Source organism: Saccoglossus kowalevskii, chromosome 5, assembly GCF_978046115.1.
Source record: "Saccoglossus kowalevskii chromosome 5, keSacKowa6.1, whole genome shotgun sequence".
Lineage (NCBI taxonomy): Eukaryota > Metazoa > Hemichordata > Enteropneusta > Harrimaniidae > Saccoglossus > Saccoglossus kowalevskii.
In genome coordinates, this window is record NC_140645.1 from 16,362,992 (window position 1) to 16,390,531 (window position 27,540).

The window sequence follows — 27,540 nt, forward strand, 5'->3', positions numbered from 1 at the left end:
GGTCACAAGTATCATGTGAAGACAAGATAGTCATGGATGTTCAGTGTAAGTAATACTTTGTATAATTTTTATATTATATTTATATATATATATATATATATATATATTATCACGTCTATTGTACAAACATGAATATTTCCTATTTCTACAGATGCACCATACGTAAATATCACCAGCCATACTATGAGCACCGTCATTGAAGGAGAGAATTTCACCGCAATATGCGAAATTGTAGAAGTTGGAAACCCAACTAAAATAACCAGATTCTACTGGACTGGACCAGAAGATGATATTGTCGGGTATAACAACACATTATTACTGACGAATATAAATCGATCAGAATCAGGGATATATACATGTATCGCCGCAAATACATATTATGATGACACAGAAGGGAATGGTACAGCCACAGTTCGAGTTAATGTACAGCGTAAGTTTGTCATTATTCTAAATGTTTAGATAATGTATTTGTTAACACAATCTGCATATTCTACTACTGTTGATTGTTAATTAATTTTCAAATCACTGCCATTTTTCTACTAAGACGATCCTGTGGTAAAAATAAACATAAGTGGCGATGCAAGTGAATTCGGTCAAGTAATAGAAGGCGAATCTTTCGGGTCAACATGTGAAGTTATTGAGGCAAATCCCGAGGTCGATTCTTTCACATGGACTTATTCAGAGGACATCGTCGTCAGTGAAAATAGATCCATCTTGTTCATTGACACAACAAAGAACTACACGGGAAACTACACTTGCAAAGCGGAAAACACATTCTGGGACAACTCAACTGGCATTGGATCATCCACTATATATATTGATGTTCAATGTAAGTCAAATAAAATAAAATTAATTTATGTTATTCATGTTTAAAAAAGTATATTTGCATATAACTGATCACATGATATACACATAACAATGTGAATCACCGATGGGAAATGATAGGAAAAATGTTATATTCGTGTAAACGATTTTATTTTTGCAACTCAATAGTCGATGGTGAATTGAACTTATACGTTTCAGATCCACCAGTGGTAAATGTGAGTGATTTGACGTCATGTGTTATTGAAGGACGCAGCTACAAATTAGAGTGTCATGCTGACGGAAATCCTGTTCCCGTTGTATTCTGGGTAACACCAAAAAAACATGAAATCGTTGAACAAACATTGCTGTTAAATAATATCGCAAGAGATGATAACGGTGAATACATTTGCAATGCTACGAACGTATTCTGGGACAATTCATTTGCTTCAGACACGAAAACAATATTGATTGAAGTTATTCAATGTAAGTAACACGAAACTAAAACAAAAGTTTTGTTTTATTACTTGTTCTTAAACCTTTTATGGTTATGTTTGTGAGTTAAAATATGCATATTAATTAAATACCATTTATATACAACGATCAAAGAATTTAAATATCTAATTTAGATGCCCCGGATGTCGAAGTGTCTATCAGCGGAGACGCACATGAAGATGGACGTGTACGAGAAGGAGATTCGTTTGTTATGTTGTGTAACGTAACTGACGCATACCCAGAAGAGGATATCATAACATGGACAACTTCTGATGGAGATGTCTTGGCAAATGACACCATCACGTTCAATAAAGTGACACGTGGAGAACACGGTAGATATATGTGTTCAGCGTACAATACGCTGTGTGACCAAACACAAGGAAATGGTTCAACAGTCATATTAGTCGATGTTCAATGTACGTATCTTCAGATTTTGAACTTAAGTGAATGTCAACCATTTTTTTGTAATCCAGTCATTGTATTAGACTATTAGATGCTCTACTCAAGATGCCCGAATCTATTTACTCGTATTGAAACTATGAGTTGAAAATGATTTAGTTATAAGGGAAATATTGATAATTATTTAATTTGGAATTATGTCATGTTATGTTAATTTCTACTATATTACCACAGATGAACCAAGTATAAACATCACAGATCTTAGCGGATGGACAGTAATCGAAAATAATACCTATGAAGCACAGTGTAATGTGGATGCTAATCCAGATGCCACAATTTTGTGGTTTAATTCAGACAACGTAACCGTAGCTGAAGGAGGATATCTGAAACTAGATGACGTTCAAGTTGAACAGAATGGATTGTATACATGTTATGCCGAAAACGTGTTCTATGATGACGAAACGGGTAATGCACAGGATTATTTTATCCTGGATGTTCAGTGTAAGTGTGAACAACATTTGTGTTTAAATTCTTTACTCTGTTATTTATTATATGCAATACAATGTGACGTTTTAATGTAATACCATGTATTCTATCAGATTCGCCAGATATCGCAACTGATTTAACTGGAGACATCGATGAGGTAAATGGATATGTAATTGAGGGGAGTAATTTTACTGTAGAATGTGTGATAATGAATGCTAATCCAGAGGTAGAAAGTATTTCCTGGAGCGATTCAGCAGACAATGTTGTATCCACTGAACCTCTGGTAATTATTAGTGACGTCGGAAAAGAACAACATGGTACTTACACATGTGAAGCACGTAATACATTTTGGGACGCAACACAGGGAATCACCAAAATAGATGTGTTCATTGATGTTCAATGTGAGTCATTTTATACATTACTTATTCATCGCTATAAAAATAATGCGATCAAATAGTTTCAACTGCATTGGGCCATAAAATAATCAAGACAAAAATTAGTTGATGAAGATACAGACTATCCAGTCATTATATTATATCAGTATATGAACTTGTTGAATACATTTAGCAAAAAACATCTTTAATCAATTATAGTTATGATCATACTCCCTAAATACCATGGCTACATATTGAAACAGCAAGTTCCAGCAAATTAACAAATTAAATGGACTTGTGTTCGTATCATTATTATATCTACTGCATAGGATTTTCCAAAATCAGTAAATGTCTTTCAACGAATAAAGCTAATGAGATTATTGTGGGATAGAAGATAAATTCCTTCAATAGCTTATTGTATTGATTACGGAACGTCCAATTATTACCCAAATGAACAGAATGCAGAATTTGTTTGAAGTATATTACACCTGTTTTAATTACACGTCACTGGTTTTTAATTTATATAAATGAAAATGAAATGTCGCGTTTCAGCGTACTGCGAAAGACGCAAGTCAATCGACATTCGGTCGCACTAGTTTAAGGTGCCTGTGCTATGTGAAGTGCCGTTTGACACCCAATTTTCTAGAAAATAGGTCGATTTATTTCATAATGGACGCAAAAATCTGCTTTGATGTAGTTTGAGTTTGCTTCTTAGATTTTGTTCGTATATTATTGTCCAAAATTAATACGTATAATATAGTAACAATAAACAATCAATTTCACTCACTTTGCTCACTCCATGTACGAGCTCGCGAAACCGTGTTTGGTATGTGTCGTGCCCCAAATCCCGCGATATGCCATGTCTATCTCTGATATATTGTTTTATTATATGCAATTTTCAAACACTGATACGCATATTTTTACGATTTATTAAATACATACACTCATTATCACCCATGTTTGACGTGCGCAATGTGTACAGGAGTACTTTCGCTACAGTAAACAATTCGGTTTGTTTGTTGTTTAAGTGTGACCAAATTGTAGGAGACATGGCAACATACGGCTCATCCTACGCAGTAAAATAGAACCATAGTTACACATATTTAAAAAAGTTCTTTCTTCAGTCTCCTTTTGACATCACAACATTTTCAAAATTAAAATAAATATATCTCCCAGCGCTACTGAACACCCATGTAAAATCGTATGTAAGTCGTGTATAGCCGTATAGCCAACATGTTTTAGGAATACAGTAGCTATAGTAGAGGTTACTCGTCCGCGATAAAAAAATACTGTGAGGATGTATGTACATACGAACGTGATTTGGGTACTCGTAAATATTAATGTGTTATGTATACATATAAATAAGGCATGAATGAAATACGAGTTTGACAGATTTATCTCTTAGAATCGTATTCATAAACATTTGCAATACATACAAAGCAATGGCTTTTTATTCATACAATCATTGTGATTTATATATTTTTTAACATTATTTCGCAGATTCACCTTCAGTCACAGTGACAGACGAGACAGGATTTAATGTTGTCGAAGGAAACTCTTATTTCGCCGTGTGCGAGGTAGATTCCAATCCAGATTCTGTCATTACCTGGTTGTATCCAGATGGAACAGAAACAAATGGACATCAATTAGAAATAACAAATACAAACAGAAACGATGCTGGTACATACACATGTACAGCTGTTACAACATTCTGGGATGGATCATCTGCAACAGACAGTGGGACTATGGATTTGAATGTTGAGTGTAAGGATATATTGCGACAAATAAACATGTATTTCATTAAGCTGAATACAAGATGGATAACTCCTTAGTGTGCTCTTATGTTTTTAATTTATTCACAGATGAAGGTATAGTAACTCTCGTGGGATCAGAAAAAGAGATTGACGAATCAGAGAGTGTCAATTTCACATGTACAGTTAGTGATAGCAACCCTGATCCTTTTAAACTAGAACTACTACTAGATGGCCAAGTTATTGAACATTTCAAAGACGACCAAGGAATAACTCACTTGGAATATACGATATCGGATTCCACTGATGAAGACGCGGGTAGTTATATCTGCATCGCAACACAACGGTTCTGGAATGACGCCGAGAATGACGTTACCAGCAATGTTCACCATCTGACAGTAAATGTTTGTGAGTAAAAGCGAGCCTTACTTAGAAATAACAAATCCAATGATAGTTTTGAATTACTGTTTGTTGAGGTTTTCAATTTACAAGATCATAAGTTTCTTCATATATATTTTGCAGCTGTCTCAACTGGATTGATTATTTTAGTTGTTATCCTGGCAGTGGTTGTTATCATAGCGATTGCTATATTTATAAGGAGGTATAGAAAAAAGCAAAGAGGCCTAATTCGTTATGACAATGGTGGGTAACTCTTCGTAATACTAATAATATTAATGAACGTTTGTATTAATTAATTTACATATTCAATTTGTCATTTGGCTATAATTGTGCATATGAAATTTATATTAATATGAAAACTGTCATTTTTCATTTCAGAAGGTGCTTTAGTCGCAAGGTAGGCATGTTAAGTCACAGTTAATTACATACTTAGATAAGTTACCTCCATATTCAACTTCATGCTTAAATGAAAAATATATCATTCACAGGTTTAGGGGCACTGCAGATGGTATGGATTTGAGTAATATAGAGAACGACTATGATATTAGTCCGTATGGAGGTAATAATTATATATCGATCAAACACATTACATAAAACAATTTTAACATTCAAATACCATGTTCTAATACTGTATACTATTACTTGTAATATTTCTTATTTTATAGTAAGTGATGCTCCTGTCACATCCGCGGGTATTCCTAAGAATAGGGAATCGGTTAATTCGAATGGGTATGAAGGAAATATTGAGGACTTGTATACGAAACCAAACAAAACACGTTCAACGAACAAGGTAATTTTCAAGACATTTTTCAAATCCGTCTCTCGTGAGTTCATTAATTATAAAATAGGTAGCCTTATAATTAAATGCATTTTTGCTTTCCATTCCAGAACAATATAGGTATTGACGACCCCCAGAACAAAAGCAATAAAGGTAATCGTACTACACATACTGGTAAATAATTAAATCATCTGCAAACAACCATTTAATTTTTAGACTAGGATTAATATAAGATATTATGGATTAGCATAAAATATCTAATCACCAACTTGAATGATATAATCAAATATATGTGATATCCGCTTTCCATGTATGTTATCTTGCCAGTCTCGTTCAAATTTTGTCATGATGCGTTTTGTGATGATGCGGTTTCTCTAATAATAAGTGGTCATTCGCAAAGATAACATATGGTATTGCTACCCGCCTTAAAAACACCGCAAGTTATCCTCGGTGTTCTCGAATTTAATTTCACACTTACATTTTAGGCGACAAGTGTGTGATGGATGAAGGGAAAGGCGATGATCAAGAAGGTAATACAAAGACTGTCGAGGTCGGTTCACCATTATCTATATTTCTCCTTTTTATATATTAGGTTATTTGTAAATATTGAGGATGTGATTTTGGATGTAAACGTTTTTTTGGACTGGTTTCTATATTAACACGCACTTGAGCATAACATTTCTTTTACTGAAACTTCAACATTTTATTCATAACATGCATAACAGTTTTTTTATATTCATTCTGTCACCAATATAACACGACGAGCTAATAATATTTTCCATCTATAACTGCAGGTTAAAGGGCAAAGTGACGAAGAGATAAAATACGCTCATTTGGATCATGGTTCTACTGCCGAACATAAATTGCCACCGCCCACTGAACAAACAGAATATGCAATGATTGACACAACCAAACTGAAAAGCAAATGAGAAACATATACAATATTGTGACCTTGTGTATATCGCGGACCCGTATTTTCCTTCAATAGAATTGCAAAGAAGGTAAATACTGTCAATGAAGATGATACGTGATACATTTGATTTTTAGACAATAATTGTCATAATTTATGCTAGTATATTGTCATAGCTAGCACTGCATATCACGGTTTAAACATTAACTGACAATTACGGGATCTACTTGAATTGTATTTGTTAAAACTGTGATTTTATAGTCGCTTAACGTAGAGATGCAGGTTCGTGGGCACTTGGGAGTGAATTTTTTTTTGGCGATAGACTGTTAAAATTTTGTATAATTGTGAATAGTGGAACATACTCGAAAAACGATTTTAAAGTATATATAACGGGTGCAAACATTCTCTCTTTTGAATGCTTAGCAAGATTTAGCCATTTTAATTATGAGCATTGGCAAACTTCTTACTGAGTGAATTGTTATGCAAATTAGCAATTATCTCAGCTTCTTTTGAGTGCACAGCCCAGAAATTTAAAAAAAAATAGCTCCTAGACGCTTTGACCTTGTGTTTTGAAATTTTCACAATTTGACAATGTGTTCATTTTTAAAACTCCGTCGGCCATTGTTTTTGGTTGAACAGTGTTACAACAACCGTACAGACAACTAGCCTGGGTGTTAATTTATGCATAAACTCAAAGTAGTGAAATTTGAGCTGCTGCCCTGCAAAATTGACAACTGGTAGACAGTTTTCAAGACGGCGCATTCTTCGTATTAAACAGATGCATCCATAAACCAAGTTTGACGGGAAACAGAAGCATGCTTTAGAAGCTTTATTTTTTTTAATCACTTTTGACCAAAAAAGCAGATTTTTATGCATATTTCAAACTACAGCGTCCATAAAAAAATACTAACAAAAGTGTAAAATTCATACAATAAGCTTTCCGAAAATATATAGTTTTGTGGACAAGGGAGGTCATCTTGGTTTCCTAATTAACTAATTAAAATACTAGTCAGGTAAATTGCAACTCTACCTTAAGGCATTTATTTAACCGATAGAGCAAGAGTGAATATTTTATCCAAATATTGTTGTTATTGATTATTCATCTTAATGTTTTTTTTCTGTTATTTTTGTTTTCATTTTAACTTTTTCGCAGGAATAGGAATTAATTTCAAAAAAGTATTTCAGAATTTTACAATAAATCGAGCTAAGTTCAAGTAACAATTGTAGAGCTATATTTTCACCATAGTAACCAAGGATAAATGACCCACAAATCGAAAACTGCAAATATGTTTCAGCAAAATACATTTACTATAATATTAATTAGTATTAGAACAGTAAATTACTAACCTGTGTCCTGGCTGTGCAAATATGTCCAGAAAATATGTTCACACTTGTGATTCAGCAAGGCCATTCCAACAATAAACACACTATAATTCAGCTTCACACAACATACGTATTAATCTATATAAGCACAAAGTTTTGTAACTATATCACTCTAAAGCAGATCACTATGACCACGTTATTTACTGGAAAGCATTTTTGCATAAAATTAGTTGTGTTCATATTGTTGTGCGTGCTTTTTAGATCGTTAAAATTGCTAGCCAATTCCACAGTTGAACTGCTTCGGTATGAATAAAATATTTTGTTTTACACCACAATTGAATTTGCCTGAATACGTCGTTCTGATTGTTCGAGAACGTGAGTTTAATTATGCAAGCCGTAGTTAAATACATATCTCAATCAAAAAGTATTCGGGTGTACGACGCTAATCGGGGTCTTATGTTTTCTACATAATGTGGATTGAGACGAGTTTACGTATATCAAAGTTTTTCGCCATCACGAAATTGCACACATAACGTATATGACACAGAAATACGAGTGGCAATGTGCGCCACTGATCAATGTATCTGTAAAAACAGTATACTAGTCCTAAGGCCAATTTCATTCTCCACGGTTGCAAGTAGAATGTCTCTGATCCTGTATCACATTTGAACGTTGTCTTTGAGGCTTTATAGTTGTTTCCATGCCATATAATTACATTTAAAAATGTATGATGTGGTAGCATCGAACCACTGCCGCAGTACGATATGTCACTCAATTTATACCCCCTACAGCTGTAGTTATTTTATTAAATAATATGTGTAGAACAGCATGCCGTACTCAAACTGCGTAAGTGCATTAAGGAATAATTATTCACCATTTGATAACAAGGCAGTGTATTATAATTGATAGAATATAATCTTCATTTAACATTAATTTTAAAAACGAGCAATGTTTTCTATGTGCACTGTGAACCGCTGCTCAATCGATTATTGCAAAACCGATGCCGTGGCACTTGACTCGCTTTGCTCTGGTAAAAATTACCATATTCTGTAGACATTATTCACGCCGACTTGAGTGCAACATGTTTTTTTATTGGTCTATGGAATGTAAAAGAATGTATGCTAAACTCGACAAATATTTGTTAAATATATCATAATCTGAAACAAACAAATTTCCAATCAAATGTTAGACAGTGTGAAAAACAGCACTGCTGTTTCCTGGACATGAGACTTAGAAGTATATAAAACCAATAACAATATGATCATTTCCGTTTTATGTGACCGGTTAATGTCTGTCCGAACACTCGGCATCATTAGTAGCGTAGGAACGCGGAAACAAACCATCAAGTCAGCTGAAGAAATGTAGAGAATGAGGAGGAGAGAATCAATTAACAGACAGACATTCAAACATTAGGACAGAGAGAGAGACGAACTGACAAACCGACTGATGAATAGACTAAAAGAAGAGAACCGTCTAGCATGTAGAACATGCGGCTAACTGTTTTTTTCACCATTAAAAGTCCACAAATATTCAGTCCGATAAGTGTTAACCCACGATCAATGAAATTACCTGGGACGAGTAAACCAGCTGAATTAACTAGACGGAATATATGATATCATATTGTATATTATGCATAAAAAATGTCATATATAATGAGTAGACTAACTAAAACAAACATAACAAACATGCAAATTCATTGAGTAATGTTGATTATACAAGAGGAGTAATAATTATGATGAATTTCTGTATTTAGTAATTTGGATTTTCTGTCATGAATAATATAGTTGCACCCAGTTACTAGTTCAATGCACCTTGCATATCCAGTACAGAGTCCACTGTCCACGCGGTGAAGTATTTGCATAACGCATGTAAAAATAGTATAACCCAATTAATTATTAGTCACCTAGGCGACATATTGACCTATAGTTAGTAATTGTGACTGTCTGAGAGATATATTTATGTTCAAAAACCAACTCCGTTTGTACAGTTATTCTTGAACGAGCTCCATGTTTATTATATAATAAAAAAAATCGTTCTAAAAGTTTAAATTTAGTTTGCATTGCATTGCATTGTAGGTCTGGTTTATCTGTTTGATACATTTATGTTAGCTTGCGGTGCGTCTATTATCTGATCATTTTATTGGTATTGATGGAACGCGGAAATAGGACACGTCAGTTACAATCTGAAGATTGAGCCAGGTGGCGGTTTGGTCGACAAATGGTGCATGAGATAGCATTGCGTTTAAACAGGGATAACTATTCAGTGTACACATTCGACCCAACATCACGAGTCAACCATATTTGCGTGACGGGAGTCTAGGCATGGCCAATGACCTTTTGTTTGTATAAACTCCGACGTGGAGCTTAGTGAGCTAGGTTGCCCAACGTTTGACTGATGTATAATAAAGAAACATGGCGCTCATTTCTGTTTAAAGAATCAATATACCGACTGAATCAATCGTTATTACGCTCCATCAATACCCGTATATTACTTGAGCTGTGTACTTTTATTTTTAAGGAACTACATATAAGAAACATCGTCATTATCCTGTCTGTAATTTTCACAGGGATTTAGTGTAATTGAATTTTTGTAAATAATTATTTCGAACATATTTAGTATCATAGTTTGTGTATGGGCCGGAGGTTTCGAAATACAAATAAACGTATATTTATACAATTTATTTTAGAGTTGCCAGTTGCCATAGTCCGTAACAATTTGGGATTTGGGATTTCCAGTGAGAATTACATTGTTTATATTGTCACTATTGTGTAATCACACCACGGATCTTTAAATTAGTCAACGTCTAAGTGCACAGATAGAGGGGATTTCATTTCATATATACCTTTGGCTCTACAATCTTTACTATCATATTTATTTTCTATGTGGCCAGATACTCTAACTGTAGTAAACCCCACTGCATGATATTCATTCAAATAATCAACCTATTTATTTTAGTCAAGACATATTATAAAATTTCCATCAGTCCTTGCTGGATCTAGTTTCTAATAATCTGGTCAATCCAATTTTGTGCTGAGAGAAAAAAGGACAACCGTGGCATTGGTAAAGTTCATTGTTTATTAAAACATTTGTGTAAAAAAAATTGTAATTTTTGTGATGACTTGATTTGCATATAAATTGATAGTGGCTGTTTTGAAACATAATTATGCATGTTCTATATCAGCATAATTATATTTATGCTGATGTAAATTGTACCATACTTCCCCCCTCTGACTAACCCTAAGAAAAGTTGACTTAAGTTCGATTAAATATTAATATAAATTATAGCTGCGAGCAGCATTGGCGGGGTCCAAGAAGAATTGTCAGAAAAGTTATCTACAAATACCGATACCGATATTCCTGCATAATGAAGTGAAAACATGTTAAATATTTCTTTACATCTCATAATCATATGACTGATAACAATTTGGGGGTAAAATGTGGGTGTATTTCTTATGCATATTTATTTATATTCATATATGGCCATTTTTTATGTCAGTTACATCTTTTGCTTGATGCCTTCATTATGGCACTGGCTGTATGTTCCGTTTTGCGACAGTGTTACATATATGACAGTTATGCATGTAAATGAGCTCACATGACCATATATAGTCATCTGTTATTTTAATCAAATCTTTGTTCAACATTATCATAATAACACAGGATTTATTTTCCTAACTGCAAGTGTTTGAGATATAATAGTTATGCATATTGATGAGCTCACATGACCATATACGGTCATCTGTTCTTTAAATCAAATCTTCCTAACAGTGCTTAAGATATAACAGTTATGCATATTAATGAGGTTAGAAGCCCCCATCCCGTGGGCGCCCAGCCACAGGCCCTAGCCATGTGCCATTTGGTTGGAAAAATGTATCTTAAGATTAGAATGCACATACAAATTTTCACCCCAATCGGACCAATACAACACATGTAATTGCCCATTTCCCGTTTTCACAAAATCCAAGATGGCGGCCAAACCACGTGACTGATCGAAAATATATTATTTTTCTCATATGCAGCTATGACTAGACGTGTTAAATACAAAATCGTCAATTGATTGGTTGGAGTACCAATGAGAAAGAAATGCCAAAACTTATGGTCATTTTTGTTAACAATATAAAATGGCGGCCAAAACACGTGACTAATCATTTTTTTAGGCACAAACCTAAAAGAGCTATGCATGTGGATGGACTATGCCAAATTTCATGTTAATCGGTCTGCAACTTTGTGAGGAGAAAATGTTTAAAGGATTTAGTCTCGTTTTTGAAAAAAAAATAAATAGCGGCAAAAGTCACCTAACCTCTAATGTTCTTTTACCTCATTAAGGATAGGCATGGGCTACAGGTGCAACAGAACAAAAATTGGGACTTCTGAAACGCCAAAATGGCCGCTTTCCCTTTTAACTATATACAAGATGGCGCCCAACATAATGGACCAATCATTTTTTTTTTTTCGAACTAAGTATATATAGGTTGGTAAAAGCTATATACTAAGTTTCATAGCGCCCGGCCATGTTGTTTAGGAGAAAAAGAGATTTTAATGAAAAGAAAATGCTGCATTTTTTTAAATAGACATGTGACCACTAACGTGTTCAATGGCGATATTTATTACACTTACACAGCCTTAGACCCTCAGAAAGGGGTGATTACCCCCCCCCCCCTCTAGTAAAATGTTTACCCTCGATAGCGGCCATGACAGTTGACCAATACAAATTTAGAAAGTTTAGTGCACAAGTTAACATCACCACCAATCAGCACAGCACAATTGAAAACATTCTGTTCAGCCATTTTCTCAACCGAGCTGACGAAAAAACGACTGAAAGAAGAAGATGAAGAAAAACAATTCCACTTATAAAAATAGGGCTTCAGCCCTGAAAGGGCTTAGATCCCTATTTATAAAAACAGTAAGGGTCGTACTACGGTAGATCTTTCGTCACTTGGTGCAATGTTAACAATAGACAAACAATAGAATTCTTGAAAATGTGTCGTCTTCGTGATATTTCAATTTTGGTATACAAGAATTTTTTAGGTTGTTTTTGATCAGGTTTTTTCAGTAAGCTTTCAGTGTGCATATCCAATACAGAGTGAATCAACTGTCCATGCAGTGAGCGTTCACATACCGCTCTGCTTGTCTTTAAATGTCCATTTACTTGGTAATAATGGAACACGGAAAAAGGGCATTTGAGTCACGACTTAAACATTGAGTATTAGGTTTAGTCGAAAAATTGGAACGTGTGACGACATTGCGTTCAAGTGTGGGATAACAGTGTTTGCGTGAAGGGAGTCTAGGCATGACCTTTTTGTTTGTATAAACTCTGACGTAGAGCATAATGAGCTAGGTCATCTCTGCGTTGGTCTGTTATATAGAAAATCAATATACCGACTGAAGGACTTGATTTATCACACAACAACCGGACACGCGGGTACAGGACATGTTCAATAACCTTTTCTTTGGAGAAACTCCGAGGCAGAGAATCGTGAGCTAAGTCACCATGCGTTGGTTTGATCAATAATAAAATAACATGGCGCCCATTTTTTGATGAAAAAATCAATATACAGGCTGAAGGACTTAATTTATAACATACCAATCTGTGATTAGGCTAGATAAATATTAGGCTAGATTGTGTTTAGAATAATTGAAATATTTGGTGAAACTGGGACGTAAAACTGCAGACCATAATGTATTCAATATATTCTGTCCAGGGATACATTAGTTACTCGCAGATACTGCAATATTGAACAATAATAGAGCACACTTAAAAAAATGTAGTTCTCTAACCAAAATTTCACAGTCTTTTTAGCAGAATATTTACGATGATATATATTTGTCATGTTGGTAGATGACGTAAGATGTAATGTATGCTATAAACAAATAGGACATGATGAAACTAAAAGTTGAAAAGAAATATTACATCGAGTAATGTGAAGTAGCAAAAGTAGCAATAATTATGATGTAATAGGTATTTCGGTATTCAACAATTTGAATTCCGTCATAGATAACCATATGTGTTGTATAAATGCAAAATAGAGGAACATAGTTACTAATTCAGTGCACATTCAGCACAGAGTGAGTCCAATGTCCATGCAGTGAAGTGTTTGCATAATGTTAAACCATGTAGACATTCACAAACAATATAAATCAGTTAAATAGTAGTCACTTAGGTGACATATTGACCTACAGTTTTTGATTTTAATTGCGAAAGTTATATATTCATGTGTGAAACAAATTCTGTTTTTATAGTTATTCGTCGGTGAATGAGCTACCTGTATAAAATGAATGAAGTCGTCCTAATATTATATCATCATTATTTCCCCTTGAATTGTTAGTCTTGTTTATCTGTCTGATATAATATCTTAGTTTGTGGTGTGTCTTTAACTGACCGCTTACTTGGTATTGATGTAACATAGAAAAGGACACGTCAGGAATCTGTTTTGTCGAAACATTGGAGCTTTTGAGGACACTGTCTAGTTTACTTGTTCGACTCAACGTCACGAATCAACCATGTTTGAGTGACGGGAGTTTAAGCAAGGGCAATGACCTTCTGTTTGTATAATACATAGTCAGCTACGTATCCCTACATTGGATTGATCTGTAATAAAAAACATGGCGCCCGAAATAATCAACATGCCAGCTGAATGATTGTACCGCGAAATTGTCAAGCACATTTCAAAATGATTTACTTATCTAAACCAAATCTAGTTGTCTGATTTTTGCAGAATATTTAGGCCATTTATATATAATTTTCATGTTGGTCGATGACGTCAAATTGCAAAGTATGCTATAAATGGCATAAAAAGTCGAGGCGGAACTGAAAGTTAAAAGAAAATATTGCACCAAGTAATGTGAATTATCCAATAGTAGTGATAATTATGATGAAAAAAAAAGTATTTCCGCATTCAACAATCGGAATTTCTGTCATGAATAACCAAATATGTTGCGATATAGAGGCATCTGTTTACTAGTTCAGTGTACAGTGCATATCCAGTACAGAGTCCACTGTCCATGCAGTGAAATGTTTACACAATGCTAGACTATGCAGACAGGTACAAATAGTATAACCCAATTAAATAGTAGTCACTTAGCCGACATACTGACCTACGGTTTCACTGTATAAGTGATATAATTATGTTCAAAAACTAATTCTGTTTTTTATAGTTATTCGTCGGTGAACGAGCTAACTGTATATTATGCAATGAACATTTCTGCACATTTTGCTTGTTTTTTTTTCATGATTTCTTTGTCATTTCTTATTGTCTTCATCAACATCTCGCTGAATATTAATAAGACTAATGGGAGTGTGTTCTGTGAATGGAGGCACGATTGGACGTTCGAATACTGAAACAAGTTGCGGAATTACGATATAAATATCCGCGGATTAACGATTTTTGCTGTACACATGTAATATCTCCGAAATCTAAAATACTTATAATTAGAGGTGAATAGGTGAGGAGAATACTTATATCAGTACATATCTTTGCAGTATAAAGTTTAACTTAAACCAATGTGTTGTAGTCCCACGCGTCGTATCTACCGAATTATAATGAAAGCATGCTAGCCGAATCTTCTACGAAGCATATGATTCACACATTTATAACCATGGTTCCTAATTAGTTACATACAATACCAGCACGGATAAAACAACATCCTGTGTGCTGAAGTGTTTATTTAACGATGCACTATGCATACAGGTACACGTGATGTAAATATATAGTAATCACCTTTGTGACGTAAGGACTCATGGAGTTAATGCGTTATCATATTTATTCCTAAATAGTTGTTGTTATTTTGCGTTATGATGTATGTATAACATTTCTATTTTTGATGGTTACTTAGTAATATCGGCACCCCAAAAATGGACACGTCAGTCACGAGTGAATTTGAGTAACTGGTCTAGTTTGAAGATTAAAAGTCAATTAGTTTGTCTATAAGTTCGATTCAGTGCGACAATGTCGGTGGTAATGTCTGTAATGAGAATACAAATTTCATCAGTTTTATGTGACAAGCAAGGATCTAGTCGTGGCCGCTAACATTTTGTTCGTCTGTAATAAACTTTGAAGTACAACACTGTGGTTTGTATCCTGCGTTTAGCTCTGATTTTAAATTAATAAACATTTCACCCACCCACCTGCCACCTTGTACACGTGGCTAACATGTGTTCAGAATAAACGGAATGCTATGGTCAAAAGCGGGGTGTGAACAAGTGACCATCAATAAACTAACATGGAAATGCTTGCACAACTTAGGTTTAGTTAACGGGAAAGTATAGTAAATCAATTATATTCATAATAATATAAATTGTTCAATACTTCCCCCTTCTCACTAACCCTAAGCTACGCAATGTTGATTTAAATTCGATTAAATATTAATTTAAATTATGAAAACAGTGAGGGTCGTCATATGGCGTGTCTGTCGTCACTTGTTAGTCGTAAATTTAAATGAAAGTCATCATAACGCTTACACCACGGACATACAAATGATAGCAGGCGCGTCCACGTGCGTGTTTCCCGATATATGAACAAAACAAAATCATTTTTTTAAATAAAAATAAACAATAGAATTGTTGTAAATATGTCGTCTTCATGATATTTCAATTTCGGTATCAAAGATTGCAGGGTAATTTTCAAAATTATTTGAGTTGCTTTAGATCAGTTGTTTTCAGTGAGCAGTGCATATCCAGTGAGAGAGTGAGTCAACTGTCTTTGCAGTGGGCATTCGCATGCCGTTAAACATGCACAATTAATGTAATCCAATTAAATAGTAGTAATCTAGACGGCATAATGACTGTCTAAGGTATATATTCATTTTCAAAAAAGAATTATATTTGTGTTATTTGTTGGAGAATAAGCTACTTGTAAATTGAATGAATTTGTCCTAAAATTAAAATAATACTGATTTGCATTACATTGTACGTCTGTTTTATCTGTATGATATATTTATGCTACTTTGTGGTTTGTCTTTAAATGACCATTTACTTGGTAATAATGGAACACGGAAAAAGGGAAATTGAGTCACGACTTAAACATTGAGTAATAAGTTTGGTCGTAACATTGGAGCTTGTGGGATAACCATGCAATAGTGTTTGTGTGAAGGGTGTCTAGGCATGGTCAGTGACCTTTTGTTTGTATATAATCAGACGTAGAACGTCGTGAGCTAAGTCATCTCTGCGTTGGTCTGATATATGATAGAAAAATGCCGAAAAATCAATATACCGACTAAGGGACTTGATTTATCACACAACAATCGGACACACGGGAACAGGACATGTCCAATAACGTTTTCTTTGGAGAAACTCTGACGCAGAGAATCGTGAGCTCGGTCACCCTGCGTTGGTTTGATGAGTAATAAAATAACATGGCGCCCATTTTTTGATGAAAAAAATCAATATTGGATGAAGGACTTGATTAATCACACAACAATCTGTCATAAGGCTTGATAAACATTAGGCTAGATTGTGATTATAATAATTGAAATATTGTGGTGAAACTGGGACGTAAAATTGCAGACCACAATATATTCAATATAATTTGTTCAGGAATAAATTAGTCACTTGCAGATACTGTAAAACTGTAACATTTATAGAGCACACTTCAAAAAAATTACTTCTCTAACAAAAATCGCGTTAGCAGAATATTGACGATGTTATCTATTTTGCATGTTGGTCGATGTCGTTAAATGTAAAGTGTGCTATACACAAATAAGACAAGACGGAACTAAAAGTTGGAAACAAATATTACATCGAGTAATGTAAAGAATCCGTGACACCTGGCGGCCATTCATTATATAAAATACATGGCACATAAAATAAATATTATTATGCCAAAAAATCATTTCTTAATATTGAAAACTACAACAGAAATTGAATTTTACCCATATTTTTTAATTCGCATTTGTCGAATTGCAATTCAAAACACGCTATATATAGCTGCGGTACATATTACGGCCAATTATTATTTATTTACGAACGTCCTCATGAACATAATCACAATATGTGATGAATCCAACAATGTCGAGTGTATAGCACACAAATCTAAATTGAAAATTGATATATTGAAATCAAAATTTGGCAAACCAACTTCTGCATAGGTATGTCTCTAAACGCATGCTTTTTGGTTGATTTATTCATAGTTTTTGAACTAAAAAGCCCTCAAAACCTAATATTACATGTGAGAACAAAACAAATCCGTCGAGATGCCGGCTGTTCCCTCTCTGGACTCTCTCACCGCGTATACTAGTACTACCAACTCATACCATGTCCTCATTTGGTGACGCATGTCAAGCTATAAACAGGCATCAGTACGTACTATTTTCGCCCAATCTCTCGCTTTTATCGCATTTTATTCAACCGGATATCGCTTAATTTCCGATCGGAAAACGACCATATTTTTATCCCTTTCTTTTCGCACTCGCTTATTAAAAACACTGACCGCTTGTCCAAATACTGATCACTGGCACATGAGTTGTCGAACTGGTTGTTTTAGTGCTAAAGTTTGAAGATTAAACGAGTACAAACCATTATTTAATTTCGAACGACACTTTCAATCCATCAAACTTTGTATCGTTCGCGAACTCAACTTGAACTATGATCTTTTGTTATGTGGACGTTCCACAACAAGCAGATAGTAGGGGACTGTGTTCCGTTTGAATCCAGGGCTGCTACCTCGTTTCAACAATATGATTATCGAGACATTTACGTGATACAGGCAATGCTAACTCCTTAGGGCAAAGAGCAGAGAAACCAGGAACATATTGATGTGTTTTCCAAAAAACACATAGATCCTACAGCCATGTATTTAAAATGCGAGCGAGCAGACGGGCGATATTTCTGGGTTCGCGCGGTCGAAAAATAAAGCGGAAATTATTCAACAAGCGGTTGCAAAAGCGAGTGAAAAAAAAATGATCGACAAGCAGAAGCGAGCAGGAGGTTGGGTGAAATTAGTGCTGTACATTCAGATCATTTGTAAAAATACGATCCGCCAAGATCCATTATTCTGAAACAAACCAGAGACAGAAAAAAATGCAGTTTTGAATATTGACACCGTTCGTATTCAAGTTTTTTAAATGATCGATCGAAGTTTTAACGGCTACATTCTGTTGAGGATTTCACTTTCGGAGTTATTACTGAAGATAATGTACGACAGCAAAGGAACAACAACATTTGGTTATGTGAAATTGATTAGCATTCATGTAGGTCCAATCAGTACTGTTGTATCGTCTATTTCGTCAACCGAAAGTTACAACCCGGACCTGCTCGACGATTATTATTGCAAATGTCATTTCTTTCTCCCTGGTCAATGAATCCAGAATCAATTGGGTATAAGTACGTTATTTTAGAATGATTTTCATTTGGTTTCACGTGATAGTTAGTCTGATTTATCATATAGCATTACAAACAGGAAGTCCTCCGCATGGGTGAGAGCACTAGTATACCCCAGACCACTCGTTTTGATGAATGGTCTGGGTGTGGCTTGTGGGTAAGAATAGAAAATGGATTTCGATAAGATTGTGATTATTTGAATTTTTGAGAACGGATTTTTACTATTGAAATGAAATTATCACGTCTAGGGGTGAATTGTTAATAGGTTAAGTGATTTAAAAAAAACCATAAGTTGTTCATCGTCTTGCGTACACCGCAACAACAAAGGATTATTTATTCAACACAGATCTCCAGTCAAAAAAGTTACGTTTGGACGTGACCCCGGAGTTAAACAGAGCCCAAATTGATAGGGAGTAAAACACAGAATTGGAAAGGCTGTCCATTCATTGACCAATCACACAAGAGCTCACAAACAACAATGAAATATTTGTTGTTGTACTTAACAATGGCGTATAGCACTAAAAACAATGGAACTTTTATAGGCTTAACGTTGGATTTAGATCGTGTTATAATCCAAATCCCCTAGAAAGGTGGAAGCACAAATTTTCATATGTAGTAAACGCTTCACCTCCAAATTTATTTCGCGGACGTAATGCGGAGTACTTCCCCTGAATACAACCGTACTGTGTTTACATAATTCTGCTTTTCAGTTTGAACTTGATACGACCTTCAATATATTGTTCAATCCCTATGCCGACTAAACTTGTAACCGCGAGACTTTGATGATGTGACATTGTATTCATTTTATTAGCAACAAACCAGTGTAACGAGTACAACGCGTATCACTGTATTCCGTGCTAACTTACCGCGGCATTTCCTAATCATGGCGTTAGATTCCGCCCTGAGGATGGAGGTGTTCGGGGATGTCAAAACACCCGGTGTCATATTGCCATATTATTCGCGATCTGTGTCGTACAGTTTCGTTATTCGATACCTCCACCAGATACATGCTTCGTTATTGAAACCGGTCATTCATTAAAAACGAGTCTACCAGCTCTAACTGGTAGTTCTAATTCCAGTAATCCTTCATGCACCTTGATATTAACCGACATACTGCACGCACCAACCCCAACCACCGTGACTATTACGGGCGAGCTTTGTACTGTTCTATGCGCTGTTTCGCCCTGTGTCAGTGCAAGTCATGTCGACATATTTCAACTTCCAGCCAATAGAAAACGCCGTAATATTAGAGGTGTTCACCCAATGTAGATGACTCCAAGTCAATCGTTTAACCAATTAGACTATTTCAGTTTTCAGCTGACTTGGATCCCCGCCAAGAATGTTCCCATGTCAAAGGGCCGGATATAGCAATGCTACCTTGTATCAAATCTCGCAGGTTTTTTGTTTTTGTTTTGTTTATCTTGAAAACAGGTCGGAACCAAGATGAAATAATAAAATGTTACTCCAATATTCCAATTTCAAATTTGTCGTAGTACGCCCACAGTCCAATTCAATACATTAAGCTCTTATTTTGAAAGTTTAACTGATGATGAGAATAAAATAATGAATGGCCACAGTATGTAGGACAGATGTAGGGGTAATTTAAAATAGAATAAAACCGCTGTGGCTTTATTATTTGAAGCATTAAATATGGATATTTTGCATAGGCTAAGTGTAAATTTCAAAGATGAAACGTGACGTTTTGCCATAATTCCATCCATCTTGTTTATTTGATCCACACAAGGAAAAATGAATGGCCGCCACGTGTCACGGATTGTAAAGTAGCAAAAGTAGCAATAATTATGATGAAAAAGGTATTTCTGTATTCAACAATTTGAATTTCTGTCATGGATAATCATATGTGTGTGGATACGCAATATACGTCAGCCAGTTACTAATTCAGCACACAGAGCATATTGAGTACAGAGTGAGTCCAATGTTCATGCAGTAAATTGTTTGCATAATGCTAGGCTATGCAGACATTCACAAACAATATAACCCAGTTAAATAGTAGTTACTTAATAGGCGACATATTGACCTACAGTTCTTGATTTTAATTGCCTCAAATATTCATGTGCAAAACAAATTGTTATAGTTATTCGTCGGTGAATGAGCTACATGTATAAAATAAAATGAATGAAATGTTAGCCTTGTTTATCTGTCCGATTTAGTTATGTTAGTTTGTGGTGTGTCTTTAACTGATCGCTTAATTGGTATTGATGGAACATGGAAAAGGACACGTCAGGAATCGGTTTTGTCGAAACATTGGAGCTTTTGAGGACACTGTCTAGTTTACATGTTCGACTCAGCGTCACGAGGCAATCATGTTTGAGTGGCGGGAGTATAAGCAAGGGCAATGACCTTCTGTTTGTATAATACATAGCGAGCTAGGTAACCCCACATTGGATTGATCTGTAATAAAAAAACATGGCGCCCGATAGAATCAATATACCAGCTGAAATACTGTACCGTAAATTTTTTGCAGAATATTTACGACATTTACATGTGATTTGCATGTTGGTCGACGACGTCAAATTTCAAAGTATGCTATGAGTAAAGAAAAAAAGTCAAGGCGGATCCGAAAGTAAAAATAAATAAATATTTCACCGAGTAATGTGAATTATCCAATAGTAGTGATGATTATGATGACAAAAGTATTTCCGCATTCAACAATCTGAATTTCTGTCGTGAATACCCAAATATGTTGCGATATAGAGGCATCCATTTACTAGTTCAGTGCACAGTTAATAGCCAGTACAGAGTCCACTGTGTATGCAGTGAAATGTTTGCATAACGCTAGACTATGCAGACAGGTACAAATAGTATAACCAAATTAAATGGTAGTCACCTAGCCGACATGTATGTATGGAAGACGGAAATAGAACAGGTCAGTCGAGATCAAAAAATTGAGTCAGATACCGGTTTGGTCAAAATATGGAGCTCCTGGTGACATTGAGTTTAGGCGTAGGACAACAATACAGTATACTCTTGCGTGATGGGAGGCATGTAGAATAACCTTTTCTTTGTAGAAACCCTGACGTAGAGAATCGTGACCTAGGGCACCCTGCGTTGGTTTCATATATTATAAAATAACATGGCACCCAATTTTTTGCAGAAGGATCTTTTGGCTGAAGGACTCAATTTTTCACACAAAAACCTGTCATAATTAACAGGCTAAAATGTTTGTAGAAAAAATAAAACCTCGATTACTACGACAAAAGTACAGAAAATTACATCAAATTTCGCGCGATCAGCTGATATGATCGTATTCGCGCTAATCGCTGGATACATGACAACAAACTAACACGCGCAATTTGAATACGTTAACTAAGCTAAGCAGACTGGCATCGGGGTGTGCAGGTGACTGCATAATATTCAGGATATTCTGAATGAATATCAGTTCTCTTAGTATTGTAGTCATGGCGCTGCTGTAACAGGCTCTTGCCTTGCACAGCGCACTGAAATGCTTTCCACTACGACCACTGATACAATTCTTTAAACGTCCTTGCTGGATATTTTGTCTGCACATTTTGCTTGTCTTTTTTTCCATGATTTCTTTGCAATTTCTTTTTTTGGCAATGGAAGCATGTCTTCATCAATATCTCGTTGAATATTAATAACACTAATGTGAGTGTGCTGAACTAAAAGATGGAAACAAATATTACATCGAGTAATGTAAAGAATCCGTGACACCTGGCGGCCATTCATTATATAAAATACATGGCACATAAAATAAATATTATTATGCCAAAAAATCATTTCTTAATATTGAAAACTACAACAGAAATTGAATTTTACCCATATTTTTAAATTCGCATTTGTCGAATTGCAATTGAAAATACGTTATAGAAAATTACATTAGCTGCGGTACATAATACGGCCATTTATTATTTATTTACGAACGTCCCCATGAACATAATCACAATATGTGATGAATTCAACATTGTCAAGTGTATAGCGCACAAATCTAAATTGAAAATTGATATATTGAAATCAAAATTTGGGAAACCAACTTCTGCATAGGTATGTCTCTAAACGCATGCTTTTTGGTTGATTTATTCATAGTTTTTGAACTCAAAAGCCCTCAAAACCTAATATTACATGTGAGAACGAAACAAATCCGTCGAGATGCCGGCTGTTCCCTCTCTGGACTCCCTCACCGCGTATACGAGTACTACCAACTCCTACCATGTCCTCATTTGGTGAAGCATGTCTAGCTATAAACGGACATCAGTACGTACTTATTTCGCGCAATCTCTCACTTTTATCGCATAATATTCAACGGCATGTCGCTTAATTTCCGACCGGAAAACGACCATATTGTTATCCCTTTCTTTTCTCACTCGCTTATTAAAAGCACTGACCGCTGATCTAAACACTGATCACTGGCACATGAGTTGTCGAACTGGTTGTTTTAGTGCTAAAGTTTGAAGATTCAACGAGTATTAACCACGACACTTCCAATCCATCATACTTTCTTTCGTTCGCGAACTCAACTTGAACTATGACCTCTTGTTATGTAAACGTTCCACAACAAGCTGATAGAGCGGGAATGTGTTCCGTTTGAATCCAGGGCTGCTACCTCGTTTCAACAATATGATTATCGAGACATTTACGTGATACAGGCAATGCTAACTCCATAGATCAGAGAGCAGAGAAACCAGGAACATATTGATGTGTTTTCCAAAAAAAAAAAAAAGATCCCACGGCCATGTATTTAAAATGCTAGCGAGCAGATGGGCGATATTTCTGGGTTCGAGCGGTCGAAAAATAAAGCGGAAATTATTCAACAAGCAGTTGCAAAAGCGAGTGAAAATAATATCGAAAAGCGGAAGCGAGCAGTTTGGGTGAAATTAGTGCTGTACATTCAGATCCTTTATAAAAAATACGATCTGCCAAGATCAATTATTCTGAAGCACGCCAGAGACAGAAAAAATGCAGTTTTGAATATTGACACCGTTCGTACTCAAGTTTTTTAAATGAGCCAAAACAAAAACAATTGTATGCTGCTTAAGGGATGATCGATCGAAACAGACTTGTTTTGCAAGTTTTAACGGCTACGTTCTGTTGAAGATATAAGACTTCACTTTCGGAGTTATTACTGAAGATAATGTACGACAGCAAAGGAACAACAACATTTGGTTATGTGAAATTGATTAGCATTCATGTAGGTCCAATCAGTACTGTTATATCGTCTATTTCGTCAACCGAACGTTACAACCCGGACCTGCTCGACGATTATTATTGCAAATGTCATTTCTTTTTCCCTGGTCAATAATTCCAGAATCAATTGGGTATAAGTACGTTATTTTAGAATGATTTTCATTTGGTTTCACGTGATAGTTAGTCTAATTTATCATATAGCATTACAAACAGGAAGTCCTTGGCATGGGTGAGAGTACTAGTATACCCCAGACCACTCATTTTGATGAATGGTCTGGGTGTGGCTTGTGGGTAAGAATAGAAAAGGATTTCGATGAGGTTGTGATTATTTGGATTTTTGAGAACTGATTTTTACTATTGAAATGAAATTATCACGTCTAGGGGTGAATTGTTTATAGGTGAAGTGATTTAAAAAAAAAAAACATAAAAAAACATAAGTTGTTCATCGTCTTGCGTACACCGCAACAACAAAGGATTATTTTTTCAACACAGATCTCCAGTCAAGAAAGTGACGTTTGGACGTGACCCCGGAGTTAAACAGAGCCCAAATTGATAGGGAGTAAAACACAGAATTGGAAAGGCTGTCCATTCATTGACCAATCACACAAGAGCTCACAAACAACAATGAAATATTTTTCAACACAGATCTCAAGTCAAGAGAGTGGCGTTTGGACGTAACCCCGGAGTTAAACAGGGCCCAAATTGATAAGGAGTAAAACACAGAATTGGAAAAGCTGTCCATGCATTGACCAATCACACAAGAGCTCACAAACACCAACGAAATATTTGTTGTTGTACTTAAGAAAGGGGTATGGCACTAAAAACAATGGAACGTTTGGATTTAGATCGTGTTATAATCCAAATCACCTAGAAAGTTGTAAGCAAAGATTTTCATATGTAGTGAATGCTTCACCTCCAAATTTATTTCGCGGACGTAATGCGGAGTAATTCCCCTGAATACAGCGGTACTGTGTTTACATAATTCTGCTTTTCAGTTTGATCTTGAAACGACCTTCAATAGATTGTTCAATCCCTATGCCGACTAAATTTGTAACAGCGAGACTGTTTTATTCGTAATGACGTGACATTGTATTAATTTTATTAGCAACAAAAGACAATATATAAAACCAGTTTAACGAGTACAGCGCGTATCTCTGTATTCCGTGCTAACTTCCCGCGGCATTTCCTAATCATGGCGTTAGATTCCGCCCTGAGGTTGGAGGTGCTCGGGGATGTCAAAACACCCGGTGTCATATTGCCATATTATTCGCGATCTGTGTCGTACAGTTTCGTTATTCGATACCTCCACCAGATACATGCTTCGTTATTGAAACCGGTCATTCATTAAAAACGAGTCTACCAGCTCTAACTGGTAGTTCTAATTCCCGTAATCCTTCATGCACCTTGATATTAACTGACATACTGCACGCACCAACCCCAACCACCGTGACTATTACGGGCGAGCTTTTTACCTTTCTATGCGCTGTTTCGCCCTGTGTCAGTGCAAGTCATGTCGACATATTTCAACTTCCAGCCAATAGAAAACGCCGTAATATTAGAGGTGTTCACCCAATGTAGATGACTCCAAGTCAATCGTTCAACCAATTAGACTATTTCAGTTATCAGCTGACTTGGATCCCCGCCAAGAATGTTCCCATGTCAAAGGGCCGGATATAGCAATGCTACCTTGTATCAAATCTCGCAGGTTTTTTGTTTTTGTTTTGTTTATCTTGAAAACAGGTCGGAACCAAGATGAAATAATAAAATGTTACTCCAATATTCCAATTTCAAATTTGTCGTAGTACGCCCACAGTCCAATTCAATACATTAAGCTCGTATTTTGAAAGTTTAACTGTGATGATGAGAATAAAATAATGAATGGCCACAGTATGTAGGGCAGATGTAGGGGTAATTTAAAATAGAATAAAACCGCTGTGGCTTTATTATTTGAAGCATTAAATATGGATATTTTGCATAGGCTAAGTGTAAGTTTCAAAGATGAAACGTGACGTTTTGCCATAATTCCATCCATCTTGTTTATTTGATACACACAAGGAAAAATGAATGGCCGCCACGTGTCACGGATTGTAAAGTAGCAAAAGTAGCAATAATTATGATGAAAAAGGTATTTCTGTATTCAACAATTTGAATTTCTGTCATGGATAATCATATGTGTGTAGATACGCAATATACGTCAGCCAGTTACTAATTCAGCACTCAGAGCATATTGAGTACAGAGTGAGTCCAATGTTCATGCAGTAAATAGTTTGCATAATGCTAGGCTATGCAGACATTCACAAACAATATAACCCAGTTAAATAGTAGTTACTTAATAGGCGACATATTGACCTACAGTTCTTGATTTTAATTGCCTCAAATATTCATGTGCAAAACAAATTGTTATAGTTATTCGTCGGTGAATGAGCTACATGTATAAAATAAAATGAATGAAATGTTAGCCTTGTTTATCTGTCTGATTTAGTTATGTTAGTTTGTGGTGTGTCTTTAACTGATCGCTTAATTGGTATTGATGGAACACGGAAAAAGGACACGTCAGGAATCGGTTTTGTCGAAACATTGGAGCTTTTGAGGACACTGTCTAGTTTACATGTTCGACTCAGCGTCACGAGGCAACCATGTTTGAGTGGCGGGAGTTTAAGCAAGGGCAATGATCTTCTGTTTGTATAATACATAGCGAGCTAGGTAACCCCACATTGGATTGATCTGTAATAAAAAAACATGGCGCCCGATAGAATCAATATACCAGCTGAAATACTGTATCGTAAAATTTTTGCAGAATATTTACGACATTTACATGTGATTTGCATGTTGGTCGATGACGTCAAATTTCAAAGTATGCTATGAGTAAAGAAAAAAAGTCAAGGCGGATCCGAAAGTAAAAAAAAAAAAATATTGCACTGAGTAATGTGAATTATCCAATAGTAGTGATGATTATGATGACAAAAGTATTTCCGCATTCAACAATCTGAATTTCTGTCGTGAATACCCAAATATGTTGCGATATAGAGGCATCCATTTACTAGTTCAGTGCACAGTTAATAGCCAGTACAGAGTCCACTGTGTATGCAGTGAAATGTTTGCATAACGCTAGACTATGCAGACAGGTACAAATAGTATAACCCAATTAAATGGTAGTCACCTAGCCGACATGTATGTATGGAAGACGGAAATAGAACAGGTCAGTCGAGATCAAAAAATTGAGTCAGATACCGGTTTGGTCAAAATATGGAGCTCCTGGTGACATTGAGTTTAGGCGTAGGACAACAATACAGTATACTCTTGCGTGATGGGAGGCATGTAGAATAACCTTTTCTTTGTAGAAACCC